Raw genomic sequence first — 18,378 nt, 5'->3', positions numbered from 1 at the left:
AACCGACTCCACAGCACATAACATAACAGTTCACTTATGGTCATATTGCATTTACTCAACTAAAAATAAACATTATATATATATATAATCTGGTAGCATAGTGGTTACGAATTGGGCTGTGAACTTCAAGGTCAGCAGTTCGAAACTGCCAGCTGTTCCACGGGAGAAAGATGAAGCTTTCTGCTCCCGTAAAGATTTATAGCCTCAGAAATCCTGTTCAGGGTCGCTATGGATCAGAACCGACTCGATGGCACTTAATGTGTGTGTGTGTGTGTGTGTGTGTGTACTTTATAGAAAGAAGCTGTTGTTATTGCTAGCTGCCATTGTGTCAGCTCCTGATTCAGTAATGAGCCCAGAGCAAAACACTACATGGTCCTCTGCTTTCCCCAGTATCAGTTATGTGTAAGACTCTTGATACATAAGGTTTTTATTGACTGGTTTTCAAAAGTTGATCAATAGGTCTTTCTTTCTAATCCATCTTAATCTGATAGCTCTGCTGAAAAATGTTCATAATCATACCAACATGCACACTTTCATTGATAAATGGGTGGCAGCCGAGCATAGGAATTCCACTTGAATCTCCTACATGGGAAATGAGAATTCTACCATGGAGCGACCACTGCCTCACTGTATAAACTTAATAGGAATTCATTCACTCAGCAAGTATTTATGAAGCACCTGTTACGTGCCAGGCAGTATTCTAGGTGTATGGGACACCTCAGTGTACAAGGAATTTACCTTGTCAAGGGTGTATAAGCTTATACATGCTGCAGAGTGGGTATGGGTGATGAAGGTGATAAGTTCGAAAAACGATAAAGGATGAAATTTTCCTTTAGGTTAGGAGGTAAAAAGTGCCATGGGAAAATGCCTCCTTAGTTTCTTATCTGAGTATACCCAAGAGGTGATCTAGACTAGTTCATATGAATTGCCTAGGTTTTAAATATTGTGACCAGTTAAAAGTGATTTCAAAGTAAACAAGCCATCATTCTGTTTCTAGCTGGAAGCTGTAGGTTTAACTCTCTCCCTTTACTGATGAGGAAGCCCAGGTCCAGAATTCCATGATATTAATGGCTGGGATGGGGCCAAGACCCAGACTGCTGCTGGAATATGCTTTCCTCATAGCTTAGCCTTTGGCAGCAAGTGACTTCACTTGAAATATTGCAAAGTAGGGAATTTTTTACCTCTTCTCTGACCACAGTGGTCTTCCAAATGAGTGTTTCCAAGAGCATGATAAAGATTTTGAGGTGTACAAGCATTTGGGGCAGGTCTGTTGACCTGGTCATCATCACAGAATTTTTTTTTTTTTTTCTTATTCCTGTCTCCATTACTATTTTGCACATAGCTTGAATTTAGCCATCATTCTTGGAGACTCATTATGTGATTTGATGGAATGGTTGTTAACTCTAGTTAAGAGCAGAAATAAAAAGTCACTGCACATTGTGATGAAGTGGAATAAGGTCTTGGCTTCTAGACTCACCACCATAAAGTAACTTCACTGCAACTTGGTATCCACACTGTAAATGAGTTTTAAAAAGTCTTCCTGTTTAAAGGTTTGCTGTGAGGACCAAAAGATTAAGAAAGATTGAATTAGTAAAAGCACTCTGAAAACTGTATGATGATAATCAATACTGTAGTGGTTTCAGTTATCCTTGCCCCTTCTTTCTCTGAAGACAGGTTACTAGAGGAATAGACATATTTACTATTATTGTAATGGTTGCTTTCAGCATATTTCTTTAGTGAAATTAGGTTTCTGAGTGTTGAAAGAGACCTTCAAGTTACTGTGTGGAGCCTACCTTGGCTGGTCTTCAAAATAAACTGGGAGCCTTTTGAAAAACACTATTTCATAAACCCCACACCACCCACTTCTGATTCAGAAATTCTGGAGTAACACCCTGGAGAGAGAGAGGATGTTTTCTGAAAGTTCCACATATTAGTGTATAGGTTGACTAGTTTGGGAAACCTGGCTCCAATTTCCTACTTCCAACTAATCTTGAACTGCTTCTCGCTCTATCTCTGGCTTTTCTTAGAAATAGAAATCCACTAATAGGGACCCTGGTGGTGCGGTGGCTAAGTGTTCAGCAGATAACTGAAAGATAACTGATTTGTAAATGCCAGCCACTCAACCAGAGAAAGATGTGGCAATCAGCTTCTATTAAGATTTATAGTCTTAGAAATCTTAGTGCCCATTCTACTCTGTCCAGTTGTTGTTGTTAAGTGCCATCGAGTCAGTTCTAACTCATAGCAACCCTGTGTAGGGTTTCCGAGGAGCAGCTGGTGGGCTTGAACTGCCAACCTTGTAGTTCTCAGTCCAGTGCTGTCCCTACAGCACTACACCAGAAGAAGGTCACTATGAGTTGAAATTGATGGGAACAGGAATCATTCAAATTCTTACTCAGTGTAACCTCACACTCCCATTGTTTTGCACCCAAACTTGACAACTGTTTCTGTAAACCATCAGCATGATTCCATTTTGGCATCCTCTCCTTTTTACTTGCTGCCCTCTAGTGGAGGTGCTAACAAGCATCTCACATGTAAATGAAGCAACTGGGGCGTGGCCAGTCTGAGCTGGCCAGTTTACGTGGGCCAGCACAGATTCCCCAGGGGCGTATCCACAGACCACAGCTATGAGTGCAATCATTAGGATCGCCTTAAGCTGTTTGGACACTGTTTGCACAAAACCGACACTAAGAGCAGAGCTTTATAAAGACAACTATTCATGTGGGTTGTCCCCTCCCAGGTTTCAAAAATCTACCTGGAAAAGTTTAGCCTCGGGATATATTACTGGTTTGTCCCTTATTACTTTCTTCTGTCTTTTGTTCAAAATTCACATCTTACAAAGTCACATCGTTCTTTCCTATCCCCCAATCTTTGGATTGTCCTAAGCTTGAAAAAAAATTAAAGATATCAATAAATACATACACAACACATACACATGAGAGTAAGTCAAAAACTACTGCTACAAAATGATAGACATCTTTAGAAAGAAAATATCAACATGTGAAACTACTGTTTCTTGACACATCCTCCATCCAGTTCTATACATGTCTGAAAGCAATATTTCTCCAACTCTCTAACCCTTCCTGAAGAATTCTGTGCTCTTAATTGTACCACATCAAAACAGCAGCTTGGCATCCTCAAGGGATTCCAATTGTGATTCTTCTAAATGTTCTTTGTGTTTAAGCAATTAAATCTGAAAGGGCAAGATCAAGCCATAGGATTGATGAGGTTAAGTTTCTCAGTGAAATTTACACAGGGCAACACTTACTACCCTCGGAGAATGAGCAAGTACATTGTTGTGATGGAAAAAAGAAAAATTCCTTAGGTAACTTTTCTGGTGTTTTTCTCACCAGGTTCATTTTTATTTTATTAAAACTTCATAATAAGCCATTGTAATCACACTGTGCCCCTCAAGAAAATCTATCAAGATTACCCATTTAGAATCCCAAAACTCAAGCACCATAACTTCTGAGCTAATCTCTCTGCCTTGAAATTAACTGATCCAGCAAATCCTCTGAGGCACTGTTTTGATTGGACCTTTATATTGAAGGCATCCTAAAGAAACTAAGATAAATGTATTACTGAGAGAACTTGTCTGCAGTTATCTGATTGTAGAGACATGTAGAAACATGTTTTGTTTGGAATAAACCCATGCATGTATAAACTGAAGCCCTAGTAGTAATACTTTTTATCTTACCATCTATCTATAATAGTTTAGAAGCTTTCTGTCATCAGGTGAAAGGGCCTGATGAGATACACTTAGCACTAACAAAGTAATGGGTACATAGCTGTGTTTTTATTGCATCCCTCCAAGGTCCTTTGAGCCACTGAGGTTAAGACTACTTCCAGTTTTAGAAACTGTACTTTGATTTGTGCAATAGTTGAAGCCCCTGAAAGAGTTGAAGAAAACCATGTTATTTAAATAGCTATCAGTTAAATCTATTTTTCCACTGCTTTGTATGCATATGAATGGTGTTTTATCTTCCTTTCAGCTAACTTGTGGTTGTTAGGTGCTGGTGAATCAGTTCTGACTCATAGAGACCCTGTGCACAACAGAATGAAACACCGCCCAGTCCTGCACCATCCTCACAATTGTTGTCACCTTTGAGCCCATTGTTGCTGCCATTGTGTCAGCCCATCTCATTGAGCGTCTTCCTCTTGTTTTGCTGCTCCTCCGCTTTACCAAGCACGATGTCTTTCTCTAAGGACTAATCCTTCCTGAAACAAAGTTCTTAAGTACTTTAACCTGGTTGTGTCTCTTGTGATTTGTCTTGTTCATAAATAGCCTATAAACAAACACTAAAGTTTCATACTTACAGTGGCTCTTGATCAATCCTTTTATAAAAATAAAGACTCCTCTACAGACAATGACATTCTATTTAATTTTTTATGAACTAAAGTTTGCTAGTATAGGACTTATCTGGCCAGATAGCTAAAGGCTATCAATCAGATATTGTCCAAGTCCCACCCCTGGAATGTTCCACGTAAGTTTCTGACTTCCTTCCTCAAGTCAAGCACTGATAAACTTTTAGGGTAAAGGAATTCTAAGTACACCCTGTGGCTCTTTTGCTGTGCTTTTTTTTTTTAAAGATTGTTATAGTTGTCATTGCTTGCTTGTTTAAAATGAAGATTTTAAAAAGAAAAAAAAAAAAAGATGTATAGCACAAATTCTAACGTTCTCAAAGTTTCAAGATTGCAATATGCCATCTCTTTAAGTTTGATTGAATAGATTCCTAAATAAGTATACAAAGGTAAACACTATAACAAACTTGGGAAAACAAAAAAGGAGATTGCAAGTAAGATTGAGAGAGACAATGACACCTAAGTTAGCAATGTTATTGTTAGGTGCTGTGAAGTCGGTTCTGACTCACAGCAACCTGTAAAGTGTTTCCAAGAAAGGGCTGGTAAGTTTGCACTGCCAAACTTGTGGTTAGCATCCCAGGGCTTCTGCTACAGCGCTGTATCAGGACTCCATGCCAAGGATTATTGTAGTTGTTGCTTTTAAGTGCCGTTGAGTCAGTTTGACCCACAGCAACCCTGTATAGGGTTTCTGAGGAGTGGCTGGTAAGCTTGAACCGCTGACCTTTCTATTCAAACTGACCTGGCAGTTAAGTGCTTATCGTACAGCATCATACCAGCGGTCAAATGGGAGGGATCAGTTGCTAGAGAAAGATATCATGCTAATCAAGTAGAGGGTAAGCAAACAAGACAGAGCCCTTTAATGAAATGACTACAATTGTTGTTGTTAAGTGCTGTCAAGTCGGTTCCGACCCATAGCGACCCTGTACAGGGTTTCCGAGGGTGTACAACAATAGTAGGCCCAAAAAATATCAATTTTGAGAATGGCATAAGACTACTCAATGTTTTGTTCTGCTGTACATATTGTCATTCTGAGTTGGACTTTACTCAACAGCACCTTACGACAACAAAGCTTATGGAGGCAACATAGCAGAGAGGTTAAGCCAATATATTGGATTTGAATCCTGGCTCTACTACTTATTAGAGTGTGACCTCTGAGAAGTTAATTCCCTCTCTGCACCTCATTGTCCACGTACATAAAAGGGTATTATATAATACCTTTATTATATTATAAAAGGGTATAATATAATAAAGTGTTTAATATAAGGCTGCTGTGAATTAAATAAATCAATGAATGTAAAAACTTTCCAGATCTTCACACACAAAAATTTTCAATAAATGTAAGCTATATGGACTGCCAGAAAAATGAACAAAATGTCTTGAAAGAAGTACAGCAGGAATGCTCCTTAGAAGCAGGGATGGTGAGACTTTGTCTCATGTGCTTTGATCCTGTTATCAAGAGGGATCAGTCCTTGAAGAAGTCCATTCTTGGTAAAGTAAAGGGTCGATGAAAAAGGGAAAAACACTCAACAAGATGGCCCTGGAAGTGGGTGCAAACTTAGCAACAATTGTTAGGATGGTGTAGAGAGTGGTTCATTCTGTTGTACATACAGATGTTATGAGTCAAAGCCAATGCAACATCTCCTAGCAACAACAGGATTATTGTTCTAAAACTCAAAAGAGAGAACCCAGAAGTCCTGTGGTTTTTGTGGGATACGTATAGACGTTTTCCTATCCTCTACCACCTCTGCCTTCATAAACCTCACTTGGTTTAACTTCCAATTCACCAATGCCTCCTACTTCTCTTCCTCCTAACTTGAAAATTTCAGTAAAATTGTTTAGAGGAAAAGAAAAGATGTGCATACTTTTGAGGGTGCCAAGATTCATGATGAGCAAGGGAGTTTTTTCACCTAAATTAACTGCATCCAACAATGATGGGCTTTATGGCAACAGAAAGCTTACTAAGAAATGAATTTTAACTCTTTGTACAGACAATTCTTTTGCAAATTGGAAATTGGCTCAGTGTTAGATAGGACAGGATGAGTATTCACATGGATGTTATGTAAGCTTTTAGTAGAGAAGTTTGCTCTACCAAGCTAACTCATCTTACTCCATCAGTCTTTGGTCTTAGTTACTACATTTTGCACAGGTGACAGACACAAAAGCATGTTTTTGTTAAGTGCCATTGAGTCAGATCCGACTCATAGTGACACCGTATAGGATTTCTGAGGGGCAACTGGTGGGTTTGAACTACCGACCATGTGCGTCACAGTCCAATGCTGATCTTACAGCAGGAGTCAGCACAAAAGCATCATGGAAGTCCAAATGCAAAAGCAGAATTATGCCACAGGTCACTAGTGCCTATGGTGTGTCTCTTTAAACTTCCTGCTCTTCACTCCTTTTCCCCAAGGCCCCACTGATCTCAAAGGGTCCTTCTTGCCAGACCATGAATAACATCTGAACCAGAAGTCTGAGATTGCTGCCAAAGATAAATGAAGGTGCAAAATTTATACCTAAAAAAAGCTCAAGCATATGGCACTGGGTATAGTAGATACGTTTGTTAGAGAAACAGTTTATAAATAACATGGAAAGGGCATGGAGACGAGGGACAAAATGTTGAGTTGTTGGGAATTGTTGTCAGATATTTCAGATCAGTTTCACCATTTCTAATACTGATCCCAAAATATAATGCACTCTGAATAAAGTTAACTCCAACTGAGTCTATTTTTCCTCCTCAAATTGTTCATAAGTTTCTCTTCCTTAGTGTTGCCTATGGAGAAGGCAACCATCTCCCAGCAGCATCATGGCTTTCCTCAGGCCCATAGTGAAGCCCAAGATTGTCAGAAAGAGAACCAAGAAGTGCAATCACACTATTATGTAAAAATTAAGCATAGCTGCCCAAGCCCAGGGGCATTGAAAACAGGGTGCAGAAAAGATTTAAGGTAGATCTTGATGCCCAACATTGGTTATGGGAGCAACAAAACTCATTCTGCCCGGTGGCTTCTGCAAGTTGCTGGTCCACAATGTCAAGGAGCTGGAAATGCTGATGTGCAACAAGTCTTACTATGCAGATTGCTCACATTGCCTCCAAGAACAGCAAAGCCTTCATGGAAAAACCAGCCCAACTGACTGTCCGAGACACCAATCCCAATGCCAAGTTGCACCTCAAAGAAAATGGATAGTCTCTTGGCAAGTTTTATTTGTGCTAAGTTGTTCTTGTTTTTAGGTACCATCAAGTCAGTTCTGATTCATAGATGCCCTGTGCCCAACAGAAAAAGAAAAAAAAAAATCACCCAGTCCTGCGCCATCCTCACAATCATTGCTACACTTGAGCCTAGTGCTGCTGCCACTGTGCCAATCCATCTTGTTCGGGGTCTTCTCCTTTTTCACTGACACTCTACTTAACCAAGCATGATGTCCTTCTCCAAGGATTGGTCCCTCTTGATATGTCCGAAGTATGAGAGATGAAGTCTCACCATCCTGTACTTCTTCCATCTCAGATTTGTTTGTTCTTTTGGCAGTCCATGGTATTTTTAATATTCTATTCAACTGCATGAATTCTTCTATGATCTTCCTTATTCATTATCCAACTTCCACATGCAAATGAAACTAAGATGCATGTTAGTTCTCAAACTGAATTCTTTGCTCTGAAACACTTTAAAGAGGTCCTGTGTGGCAGATTTGCCTAATACAATATGTCATTTAATCTCTTGACTAGTGCTTCCATGAGTGTTGAGGATGAATCCAATGAAAATGAGGTCTTTGACAACTTTAATCTTTTCCCCATTTATCATGATGTTATTTATTGGTCCAGTGGTGAGGATTTTTGTTTTCTTTACATTGAAGTGCAAACCCATACTGAAAGCTGGTCTTATGATCATCATCAGTAATTATTTAAAGCCCTCTTTGCTTTTAGCAAGCAAGGTTATATCCTCAGCATATTGCAAGTTGTTAATGGTCTTCCTCCAATCCTGATGCAACATTCTTCATATAATCCAGCTTCTTGAATTATTTGCTCAGTATACAGATTGAGTAAATATGGTGAAAGAATACAATCCTGGTACACACCTTTCCTGATTTTAAATCACTTGTTGTTGTTGTTATGTGCCGTGGAGTCGGTTCTGATTCATAGCAACCCTGTACAGGGTTTCCGAGGCTGTAAATCTTTATGGGAGCTGAAAGCCTCATCTTTCTCCTGTGGAACAGCTGGTAGTTTCGAACTGCTGACCCTGAGGTTAGCAGCCCAATTTGTAACCACTATACTACCAGAGCTCCTTTTTAAATCACTTAGTACTAAATAAAACCATAACAACATAAAGAAATGTTTATAAGTTGAAAGATATACATTTTTAAAAAGGATTTTTTTTATTTGTAATAAATTGAAAAAAACAAAAACAAAACATGCATCTATGTCGGAACTGAGTTGACAGCGCTTAACAACAACAAATGTTTAAACAAAGGAAAACAAAAGTAACAAAGGCTAGAAAAGTGCTATGCTGTTCAGAGAGTAGTGTAAGGCTAAGATGCTGCAGAAACTTGAATGTTTAAGCTTGACTTCCATTTTCTGTGAACAAAACACCATTGCTAAGGGATGGAGGTTGTTGAGACAGAGCACTGAGGGTGAAGAGAGATGGGTAATTTGGGAAAGTTTCCTTTTTCTCTTACTGTTCTGTATTTGGTTTTGTTTTTCTTTTCTTTTGTCAAAGCCACAAGGGATCTGAATTCTGGTCCAGAATTCTCAAGACCAGAGGGCCAGGGAAAGTTGCCCAAAGGCCTGGAGCCTTGATCTTATCACTAGTCTAAACTCCACCTCCTTCCTCCCTGGGAACCCTGTGCAAACACAACTGCCTAATCTTCCTGTTTAGTGGCAAAGATTACGCTCCCTTCTCTTTTGTATGGGAATATGAATTTGGGGGAATATATTTTGCTGTTCTTTTTTTAGAAACAGCACTACTGGTTCTTCTCACAGATCTTTTCCCTGTAAAGGAAGACCATAATTTCACTAAACTACAAGATGAGAAGTGTACACACACACCTTTCCCTGGAGCTGGATCTCATTCTTCTCAGTCTTCCCCAGTCTACCTTTAAAATACTTTGTACCTACATGTTCATTTCTTTCTTTGAATTATAATCTCCCAGGAGGTGTAACCTAAGATTGGCTGAAGTCCAGTCTTCTCATAAGTGAGTGCAACTGTCCTTACAGGGAGGGGCCGGAGTCAGGGAAACTAAAGAGTTTCTTTTTTACTGTGTATATTGTTTAACACTGTGATCCTTCTGCTTTGGAACTCATTTTCAAAATAAAAATTGTGCTTTGATCCAGATCAAACTAATGCAGTTTCTGTGGGTCACAGAAGCATCTACGATAGCAAAGACTTTGCAGTAGAATTTGGAATCCAAACTCAGTACTGTACATCAGGGTTTGAACCAGTTCATTCCAGTCTGATCCCCTGCTGAGAATTTGTCTTTCTGCCCCAAATTTGGAGTCCTGGTGTAGTGTTGTGGGTTAATGCACTGAACTGCAAAGTCAGTTTGAACCACAAAGTCGGCAATTCAAGCTCACCAGCCACTCCTTGGAACCCTACACAGGGTCACTATGGGCCGGAACAAACTCCATAGCACTTAACAACAACAACAACAACCCAGATTTACTCAATCAGAATCTGCATTTTAACAAATCCCCAGGTGACACGTTAAAATGCCTATAAGCATTACCTGGGGATCTTGTTATAATATAGATTTTGATTCAGTATATCTTGGGTAGAAAGGCAGATTCTCAGCGGGTGATTGGTCCAAAAGAATCACTTCAAAGACCTGCTCTTGTTTTTAAGTGCCTTCAAGTATTCCTATTCATTTTTGCTAAGTGTCATGGAGTCTGTACTGACTTATAGTGACCCTGTATAGGGTTTCTGAGGAGCAGTTGGTGAGCTTGAACCACCAACCTTGTGGTTCAAACCGACTTGTAGTCCAGTGCATTAAGCCGCAGCGCCACACCCTGTATAGGAGTGGCTGGTGAGTTGGCACACCACCAGAGTCCTGGTGTGAAGTCATAGGTTAAGTGCTCAACCTCAAGGTCAGTCTGAACCACAAGGTCAGCTGTTCGAACTCACCAGTCACTCAAGCACTCAACCTCAAGGTCATTTTGAACCACAAGGTCAGTGGTTCAAACTCACCAGTTTTTGTTTGTTTTGTTTGTTAAGTGCCGTCGAGTCGGGTTCGACCCATAGCGACCCTGTACAGGGTTTTCGAGGGTGTAAATCCTTACGGGAGTAGAAAGCCTCATCTTTCTCCCGCGGAGCGGCTGGTAGTTTCGAACCGTTGACCTTAAGGTTCGCAGCCCGATTCGTAACCACTACGCTACCAGAGCTCCTTGTAGCTCCTCTGAAACTCTATGCAGCGTCGCTATGAGTCGGAAACAACTCAACAGAACTTAACAACAACAACAAAAACAAGGCAATTTTAGTACATTGATTGACTATAATGAGATCTTTGAGACTTGAATTTCTGTTCTTTATTATTCCTGTATGGCAGAATTACCAATTATTTTTCATCCCATGGATTTGATAGATCCATAAGCATAATTTTTTTTTTTTTTTAATGTTTACTTACCGAAATCTTTATAGCCAACCCAAATTCATAATCTTACAAGTTCCTGTGGAGATTATGCCTCAAGTTGTTCAGGATTCTATAATTAATTTATTGGAGTTTGTCATTAATTAGTTGTATCCTGTGTTAACAGTGGCATTTCAGTGGGAGTGTGGGATAGCTGTAGGTGAGTATGGGGTGTGTATGGATGTGTGTGTCTATGTGTACTATACCAGATGATACTAAAATGACTGTCTATAAAATTTTTGTACGTTGTTTCTATGGATATCTATTATGTTTTATAAAAATATATCAATAGTTATAATAACAAAAACATGTTTTTGTTGTTTCACCTGGGTTACATGTTGTACCTACAAAGCTAAAACTCTATGCTCATTTGCTGTTTGAACCTAGTAATGCGCTCTGATCAGAGATGTCCTTGTTATCCAATTACAGAGATGCTTCCAATCATGTGGTTTTGTCTGCATGTGCTACAGGCATGCACTGTTGTTTTCCTTGTTGATGGTATTTATAGATTCACTGATTTTGTCCATTTTCTGATGGTTTAGCTACAGTACTATGATAATTAATATTTTTGAAATTATATCAGTAGTTGTTTTTTAAAATGATGTAGTAATTAAAGGAAAAGATGATGAAGGATTTTAGAAGGTATCGACTCAGTTACTAATAATGTAACCAATAATATTTTAATTCAAGATAGAAAGCTTTTATAAAATAATTTTGTTTATTGTTGTTAAGTATTCATATAATCTAAGAAATATTACATTTAGAAATTTACACCAAATTATATTACTCTATGATTAAGATTTGCTAATAACTTCCAGCAAAATGGCTGACTAAGCAGACGTGCTACAGGGACCCACTACAACAAAAATACGAGAGACAAAATAAAACAGACACAGATGAAATTTCTTGTACCATGAACTTTAGAAGAAAGGTTAAAGTGGTGGATAGAGGGCTTGCTGGGAGGAGAGGTCAAGCAGGGACAACGAGAGAGGAAAACTGACTGGTAAACAGCTGGCCATACACTGCTCAGCCATCTTATGAGCTGTTTTGGCAGTGAAGGCTTCCAGCCCCAGCACAGAATTTGCTCTCCAGGAGTTTGGAGCCATGAGCATGGAGCCAGTGTGAGTAGGGGGCAAGCTGCACCACTTTGGTGTGCCAATTTGGTGCCTGGATTCAGGTGGCCTCAGCTCCAGACCTACAAATCCTTCAGAGCCACCAGACCAGCCTTTAACCAATCACCCTGCCCCACTTTCCTTGTAATCCTAACAGACACTGAAAGCAGCTCCATCAAGGACCCCCACGAACTACTTCCAGATCGAGTGTCCTGAACACAGATAACACCAAAACCAATAGGAACTTTGTCTAGGGCCAGGAACTCTGCTGTCACATCCCTTCTATAACCACCTCTGGAGCTCCTTGAATTGCAGGACCCCTCCAGAGGTGTGGCGCTGTGGGTTAATGCACCAGACTACAAAGCCATTTGAACTGCAAGGTCGGTAGTTCAAGCTCACCAGCTGCTCCTCGGAAATCCTATACAGGGTCGCTGTGGGTCGGAACCAACTCAATGGCATTTAACAACAACAAGGTCCAACAACTGCACTGTTTGTTTTTTACAAATATGACAACTTTACAATTCCCCCAGAGAAACAGACAGTTTGAGCTCACACAAAGAAACAAGAGACTGGTCAAACAAATGATCAAGATGCATAGTCAAAAGGAAGAAAAGGTAATATAACTAACTGAAAAAGAATTCAAAAGAATGATAATTAGGGACCATCAAAGGATGGGTAAAAAGATCAAGGAAATCAACGAGAACACAATAAAAATTTTAGAAGAGTTCAGGAAAACACTATAAGAACAAACAAATTAAATGAAAAATTTGAAACTATATAAAACCTCCGATTAGAAATCCAGAAGATTAATACTAAAATCTCAGAAACGAACAATATATTGAAAGGTAATGGAGTAGATGTGAAGCAATAGAAGCCTGAATTAGTGAGTTTAAAGAAATTTCTCAATACTTGTATACCAGAACAATCAGAAAACCAAATGAAAAAAAATCAGAAGAAAGCCAAAGAGTTATGTGGGACACCATGAAGTGGAACAATTTACTGGTGATCAGAATTCCAGAACAGGAAGAGACAAGCACAAAGAAAATTGTCAAAGAGTTGTTAGAAGAAAACTCCCTAACATCATCAAAGATGAGAAGCTGAATGAACCCCAAACAGGATAGATGCCAAAAGAAAATCACCAAGACGTATCATAATCAAATTTTCCAAAATCTAACACAAGGAAAGAATCCTGAGAGCACCTCTGAAAAAATAAAGAGTTACTTATAAAGGAGAACCAGTAAGACTAAGCTTGGATTTCTCAGCAGAAACTGTGTAGGCAAGAAGTCAATGGAATTGCATATACAAAACGCTGAAAGAAAATGATTGCCAACCAAGAATCATATACTCAGCAAAGTTGTCCCTCAGATATGATGGTGAAATTAGGACATTTCCTGATAAACAGAAATTAAAAGAATTAGTAATGACCAGGCCAATTTAACAAAAAGTGAAAAAGGGTGTTGTTTGGACTGAGAACCAACAATTGTTGTTGTTATGTGCCATGGAGTTGGTTCCGACTCATAACGACCTTGTACAGGGTTTCCAAGTCTGTAAGTCTTTATAGGAGCAGAAAGCCTCATCTTTCTCCTGCGGAACAGCTGGTAGTTTCTAATTGCTGACCTTGCGGTTTGCAGTCTGATTCATAACTACTATGCTACCAGAGAACCAACAATAACAGACAACAGTCTGATATTACCCTTCATGAAAATATTGCCCAGAACTCAGTCCAGATATGAAAGTATTTAAAGTAAAATTAACCTACAAGACTAAAAATAGGGATATATCAATGTATAATGAAGCCAAATACAAAGCAAACAGAGGAAATAGTAGAGATACAGAACTTCCAAATGGCAAGGTATCAGGCAGATTTCAAGATAAAACAGACTGTTTTAAGCAGGGGGAAAAATCAATAAATTACAAGGAAACCTCAAAGAAAAATAATATACCTGTACATCAAATTTTAAAAAAGAAGGAAAATCAGAAATATTTAGCAACATGAATGCAACAAAAAAGAAAATTAAAAGAAAAAACACAAAGAAAAGCAATTTAGCAGAGAAAATTATGTGGAACAAAGAATCCAGCAGTATAAAAAAAAAAAAAAAAAAAAAAAGGACACACAGAAAAATAATAATTCATAACTGTTGAAAATTACATTGAATGTAAGTAGATTAAATGTACCAGTCAAGATGCATGAAGAGCAGAATGGATGACAAAAAAAGATATTTCAATATTCTATCTACAAGAGACAGATCAAAACAATGGAGTCAGCCTAACTGCCCATCAACAGAAGAATGGTTAAACTTCGGTACAGGCACACAGTGGAATACAACAAAATGTTGATGAATCCGTGAAACACCTCATAATATGGTTGACCCTGGAGGATATTATTCTGAATGAAATTAGTCAACTCCAAAAAGACAGACATTGTATGAGACCAGTGTAAAAAGTTTTTAACAAAAGGTTTTCTGGATAGAAGAAACAGTCTATAATGGTTAGGGGTGGTGGGGAGGGAAAATTATTCATGGGCTAGAGGTAGACACTTTAACATGGTGACAATGCAGGCAATATGCAACAAGAGGGAGGTTAGCAGCAAAAAGATGATGGTAACAGGAGATGTACAGAAGAATACAATAGTTAAAGTGAATAGCAGTAACTGCTGTTAACTATCAGTACATGAAGGGGATTGCAACCATGTAGTTAAGCAAAGTGTGTGGTTTGTTGAATGCAAAACTGACTCTCTGCTCTGTAAACCTTCACTCAATTCACAATAAAAAGTTAAAGAAAAAATTTTAAAGATAAATAATAAATATTACTAAGGATTCTGTATGGTCTGGTATGGGAGGAGGTTCATGGGGGAGTAGATGATACCATGAGTTAGTTACCTCACTGAGTGACTCCAACCCTACTGATGCCACCGTGCATTAACCATCAATGAATTCAATTATCTTTGTAATTATTCATAATACATATGAGAGACTGTATCACCTGCCTCACTGAAACTGAATTACATTGGATGAACAATAATCTCCTGAATAGTCATTTTATAATCTTTTCATAAAAGGAAATTACGTGCTATTTGTGTGGTAGCTTGTTCTTAGTGTATTTCATGCTGGCTGCAAGTTACCTATTGTTTTCTTTCTAGCAGAAACAATCTAACAGGTCATTCTAGAAAGTTGCCAGGGATTTAAACCATAAAAGGAATAGTTTTAAGAATTCACCTTTTTAATCTATTCAAACACCAGAGAAACATGGAGAACATGAGATCTCCTATAATTTGTCTTATATGAATTCTGAGATGATCCACAGCTTTTTGGTCCATTTATGTTTTGTGTCTAGGATGAAATGTATCTGTTCTTGTCATTTGAATTCATCATTAGCTTTGACGATGGCCTTTCTTGTCCCATTACCTCAGACTTCAATCTTCTAAACTACATTTATTCTACTCTCTTCAGTCTTAATGTTATTTCACTTGACTATGAATAAGAATATAAATGGAGAAAAGATTGGAGTTGTCACAGACTTAATTTTGCTTGGATCAGCCATCAACATTCATAAAGGCAGCAGTCAAGAAATCAAAGGATGCATTGAATTAGGCAACTTTGCTGCACACAACCTCTTTAAAGTGCTGAAAAGCAAAGATGTCAGTTTTAGGATTTAAGTATGCCTGACCCAAGCCCTGGTATTTGCAACAACCTCATATACATGTGAAAGTTGGACAGTGAATAAGGAAGACCGGAGAAGAATTGATACATTTGAGTTATGGTGTTGGAGGAGAATATTGAAAGTACCATGGACTGTCAAAAAGAATGAACAGATCTGTGTTGGAAGAAGTACAGCCAGAGTGTTCTTTGCAAGCCAGGATGGTCAGACTTTCTCTCTCATTGTTGTTGGTAAATGCCGTTGAGTCGGTTCCGATCCATAGCAACCCTGTATAGGTTTCCGAGGAATAGCTGGTGAGTTTGAACTGCCAGTCTTACAGTTCAGACTGACTTGCAGTCTAACACATTAACCCACAGCGCCACACCAGGGCTCCTTATCATTCATATCATACTTCAGACAAATTATCAGGAGAGACCAGTTACAGGAGAAGAATATCATGTTTGGTAAAGTGGGAGATCAGAGAAACAGATGAAGACCTCCAATGAGATGGATTGACACAGTGGCAGCAGCAGTAAACTCAGACATAGTAACGATTTTGATACTGGCCTAGGACTGGGCAGCGTAGTGTTCTGTTTTGTATGGGGTTGCTGTGCATTGGTATGGAATTGTTGGCACCTAACAACAACAACAACATGAATAAGAAAATTCTTTGGATGTCTCTTTGCTTTCTCTTTCTTCTCTGATTTGAATAATCTTTTTTTGAAATTGTTATCATATTCTTTTTGTTGTTAAGTACCCTTGAATCACTTCTGACCCATCATGACACTGAATAGGGTTTCTGAGGAATGGCTAGTGAGTTTGACCTGCCAACCTTGCCGTTCAAACCAACTTCGCAGTCCAGTGCGTATCCTACAGCACCACACCAGGATTCCTTGATGTCATAGTCTTTTAGAATTTTGTGAGATGATATATAATGCATCTTGGATTATAGCTTCACCTTTTAAATGGAATAGCTCATTATTCATTATTCAACATTAAAGAATGTATGTATATATATATATATGATTTCATAAATCTCTGTACAGTCTTTAGAATATAGATATATGTATGTATGTGTGTGTTATGATCTTATATGTGTATGTGTTTTGTTGTTGTTAGGTGCCATCCCGATTCATAGCAGCACCATGCACAACAGAACAAAACTGTCCTATGCCATCTTCACCATTGTTAGGCTTGTACAACTGTTCCTGCCACTGTACCAATTCATCTTTTTGGAGGCCTTCCCCTTTTATTACTGATCCTCCACTTTCCCAAGCATGATGTTCTTCTCCAGTGACTGGCCCCTCCTGATAATATATCTGAAGTATGAGAGGTAAAATCTCACCATCCTAACTTCTAAGGAGCATTCTGGCTGTACTTCTTCCATCACAGATTTGTTTGTTCTTCTGGCAGTCCATGGTACTTTCAATAATCTTCTGCAACACTGTATCTGTAAATAAATTGCATCCATTCTTCTATATCTTCTTTATTGTTCAACTTTTACATGCATATGAAGCTGTTGAAAACATCATGATTGGGTCAGATGCACCTTAGCCCTCAAACTAATATCTTTGCTCTTGAACACTTTAAAGAGGTCTTGTGCAGTAGAGTTGCCTAATACAATGCATTGTTTTATTTGACTGCTGCTTTTATGAGTGTTATTTATGGATCCAAGCAAAAGGAAGTCTTTAACTACTTAGTTCTTTTCTCCATTTATAATGTTATTTACTGGTCCAATAGTTAGGATTTTTATTTTCTTTACATTGAAGTGCAATCCATACTGAAGACTGGAGTCTTTGATCTTCATCAGTAAGTATGTGGATATGTATTTGCTTCATTATCTTGGTCTTTTGTTTTTCAGTGAATACTGAAAATATTAAAGGTCATTTGTGCCAAATATAAGAGGACTAAAATTTAAACAACCATGAAGTATCATTTAAAGGTACCTTACTAGAAGGCCTTTGAGTATAAAAGGATTATGTTTTTTCACAGTTCCCAAAATTCCACCTTTGAAGATGATTCCTTTGCATTAAATCAATATCTTTGGAATAAGTAATATGGCTAAGTCAGTCTCAAAATTAAAATCTTAACATGGGAATGACATCATTTGTTGCCACTATTTGGCAAGTCGCAATGAAACACTAAACCATTAAGTTCAAGCGGTGAGCATTGGTGGTAAGAAGATCTGAGCCAGATTGGGCCAGATGGAGGTAAAAACACTTCACTGAATGACTCTGGTACCCTAGGAGTCAGCAGAAGGTCATTGAGAAGTTAGAAACATGGGACGAAGTGGCTTCATTTCATTAATTCACAAATACTTACTGGAGGTGTGGTGCATGCCAGGTTTCATCCCAGTGTCACTAAAATGAATTGGGCAGACATAAAATGAGGAGGCAAGACTAAATTAGAAACAGCCTTCCAACATAGCTGGGGAAAGTTTATAGATACGTTTGCTTTCTGTTCTGAATACACATAGCAACCAAAGCAATAAGCTTACAGACAATTTCTGTTTCTAAACATGCTTAAAATATTAAAAAGAAAGATTCTAGAACAGTCTATCAGCAACCATTTAAAACACTTAAGGAGCTCTGGTAGCGTAGTGGTTACGAATCGGGCTGCGAACCTTAAGGTCAGCGGTTCGAAACTACCAGCCGCTCTGCGGGAG

The 18,378-nt window shown here is 38.6% G+C and overlaps 1 protein-coding gene across 1 annotated transcript in view; it reads left to right on the top strand.

The window, feature by feature from the left end:
* The window catches only part of GHR (growth hormone receptor), a 202,181-nt gene that overhangs the window by 30,665 nt on the left and 153,138 nt on the right, over positions 1-18,378 (top strand). The window lies entirely within an intron of this gene.

Source organism: Chrysochloris asiatica, unplaced genomic scaffold, assembly GCF_000296735.1.
Source record: "Chrysochloris asiatica unplaced genomic scaffold, ChrAsi1.0 scaffold00466, whole genome shotgun sequence".
Lineage (NCBI taxonomy): Eukaryota > Metazoa > Chordata > Mammalia > Afrosoricida > Chrysochloridae > Chrysochloris > Chrysochloris asiatica.
Note: the sequence above shows the minus strand (reverse complement) of the source record. Positions and strands in the feature narration are given on the sequence as shown.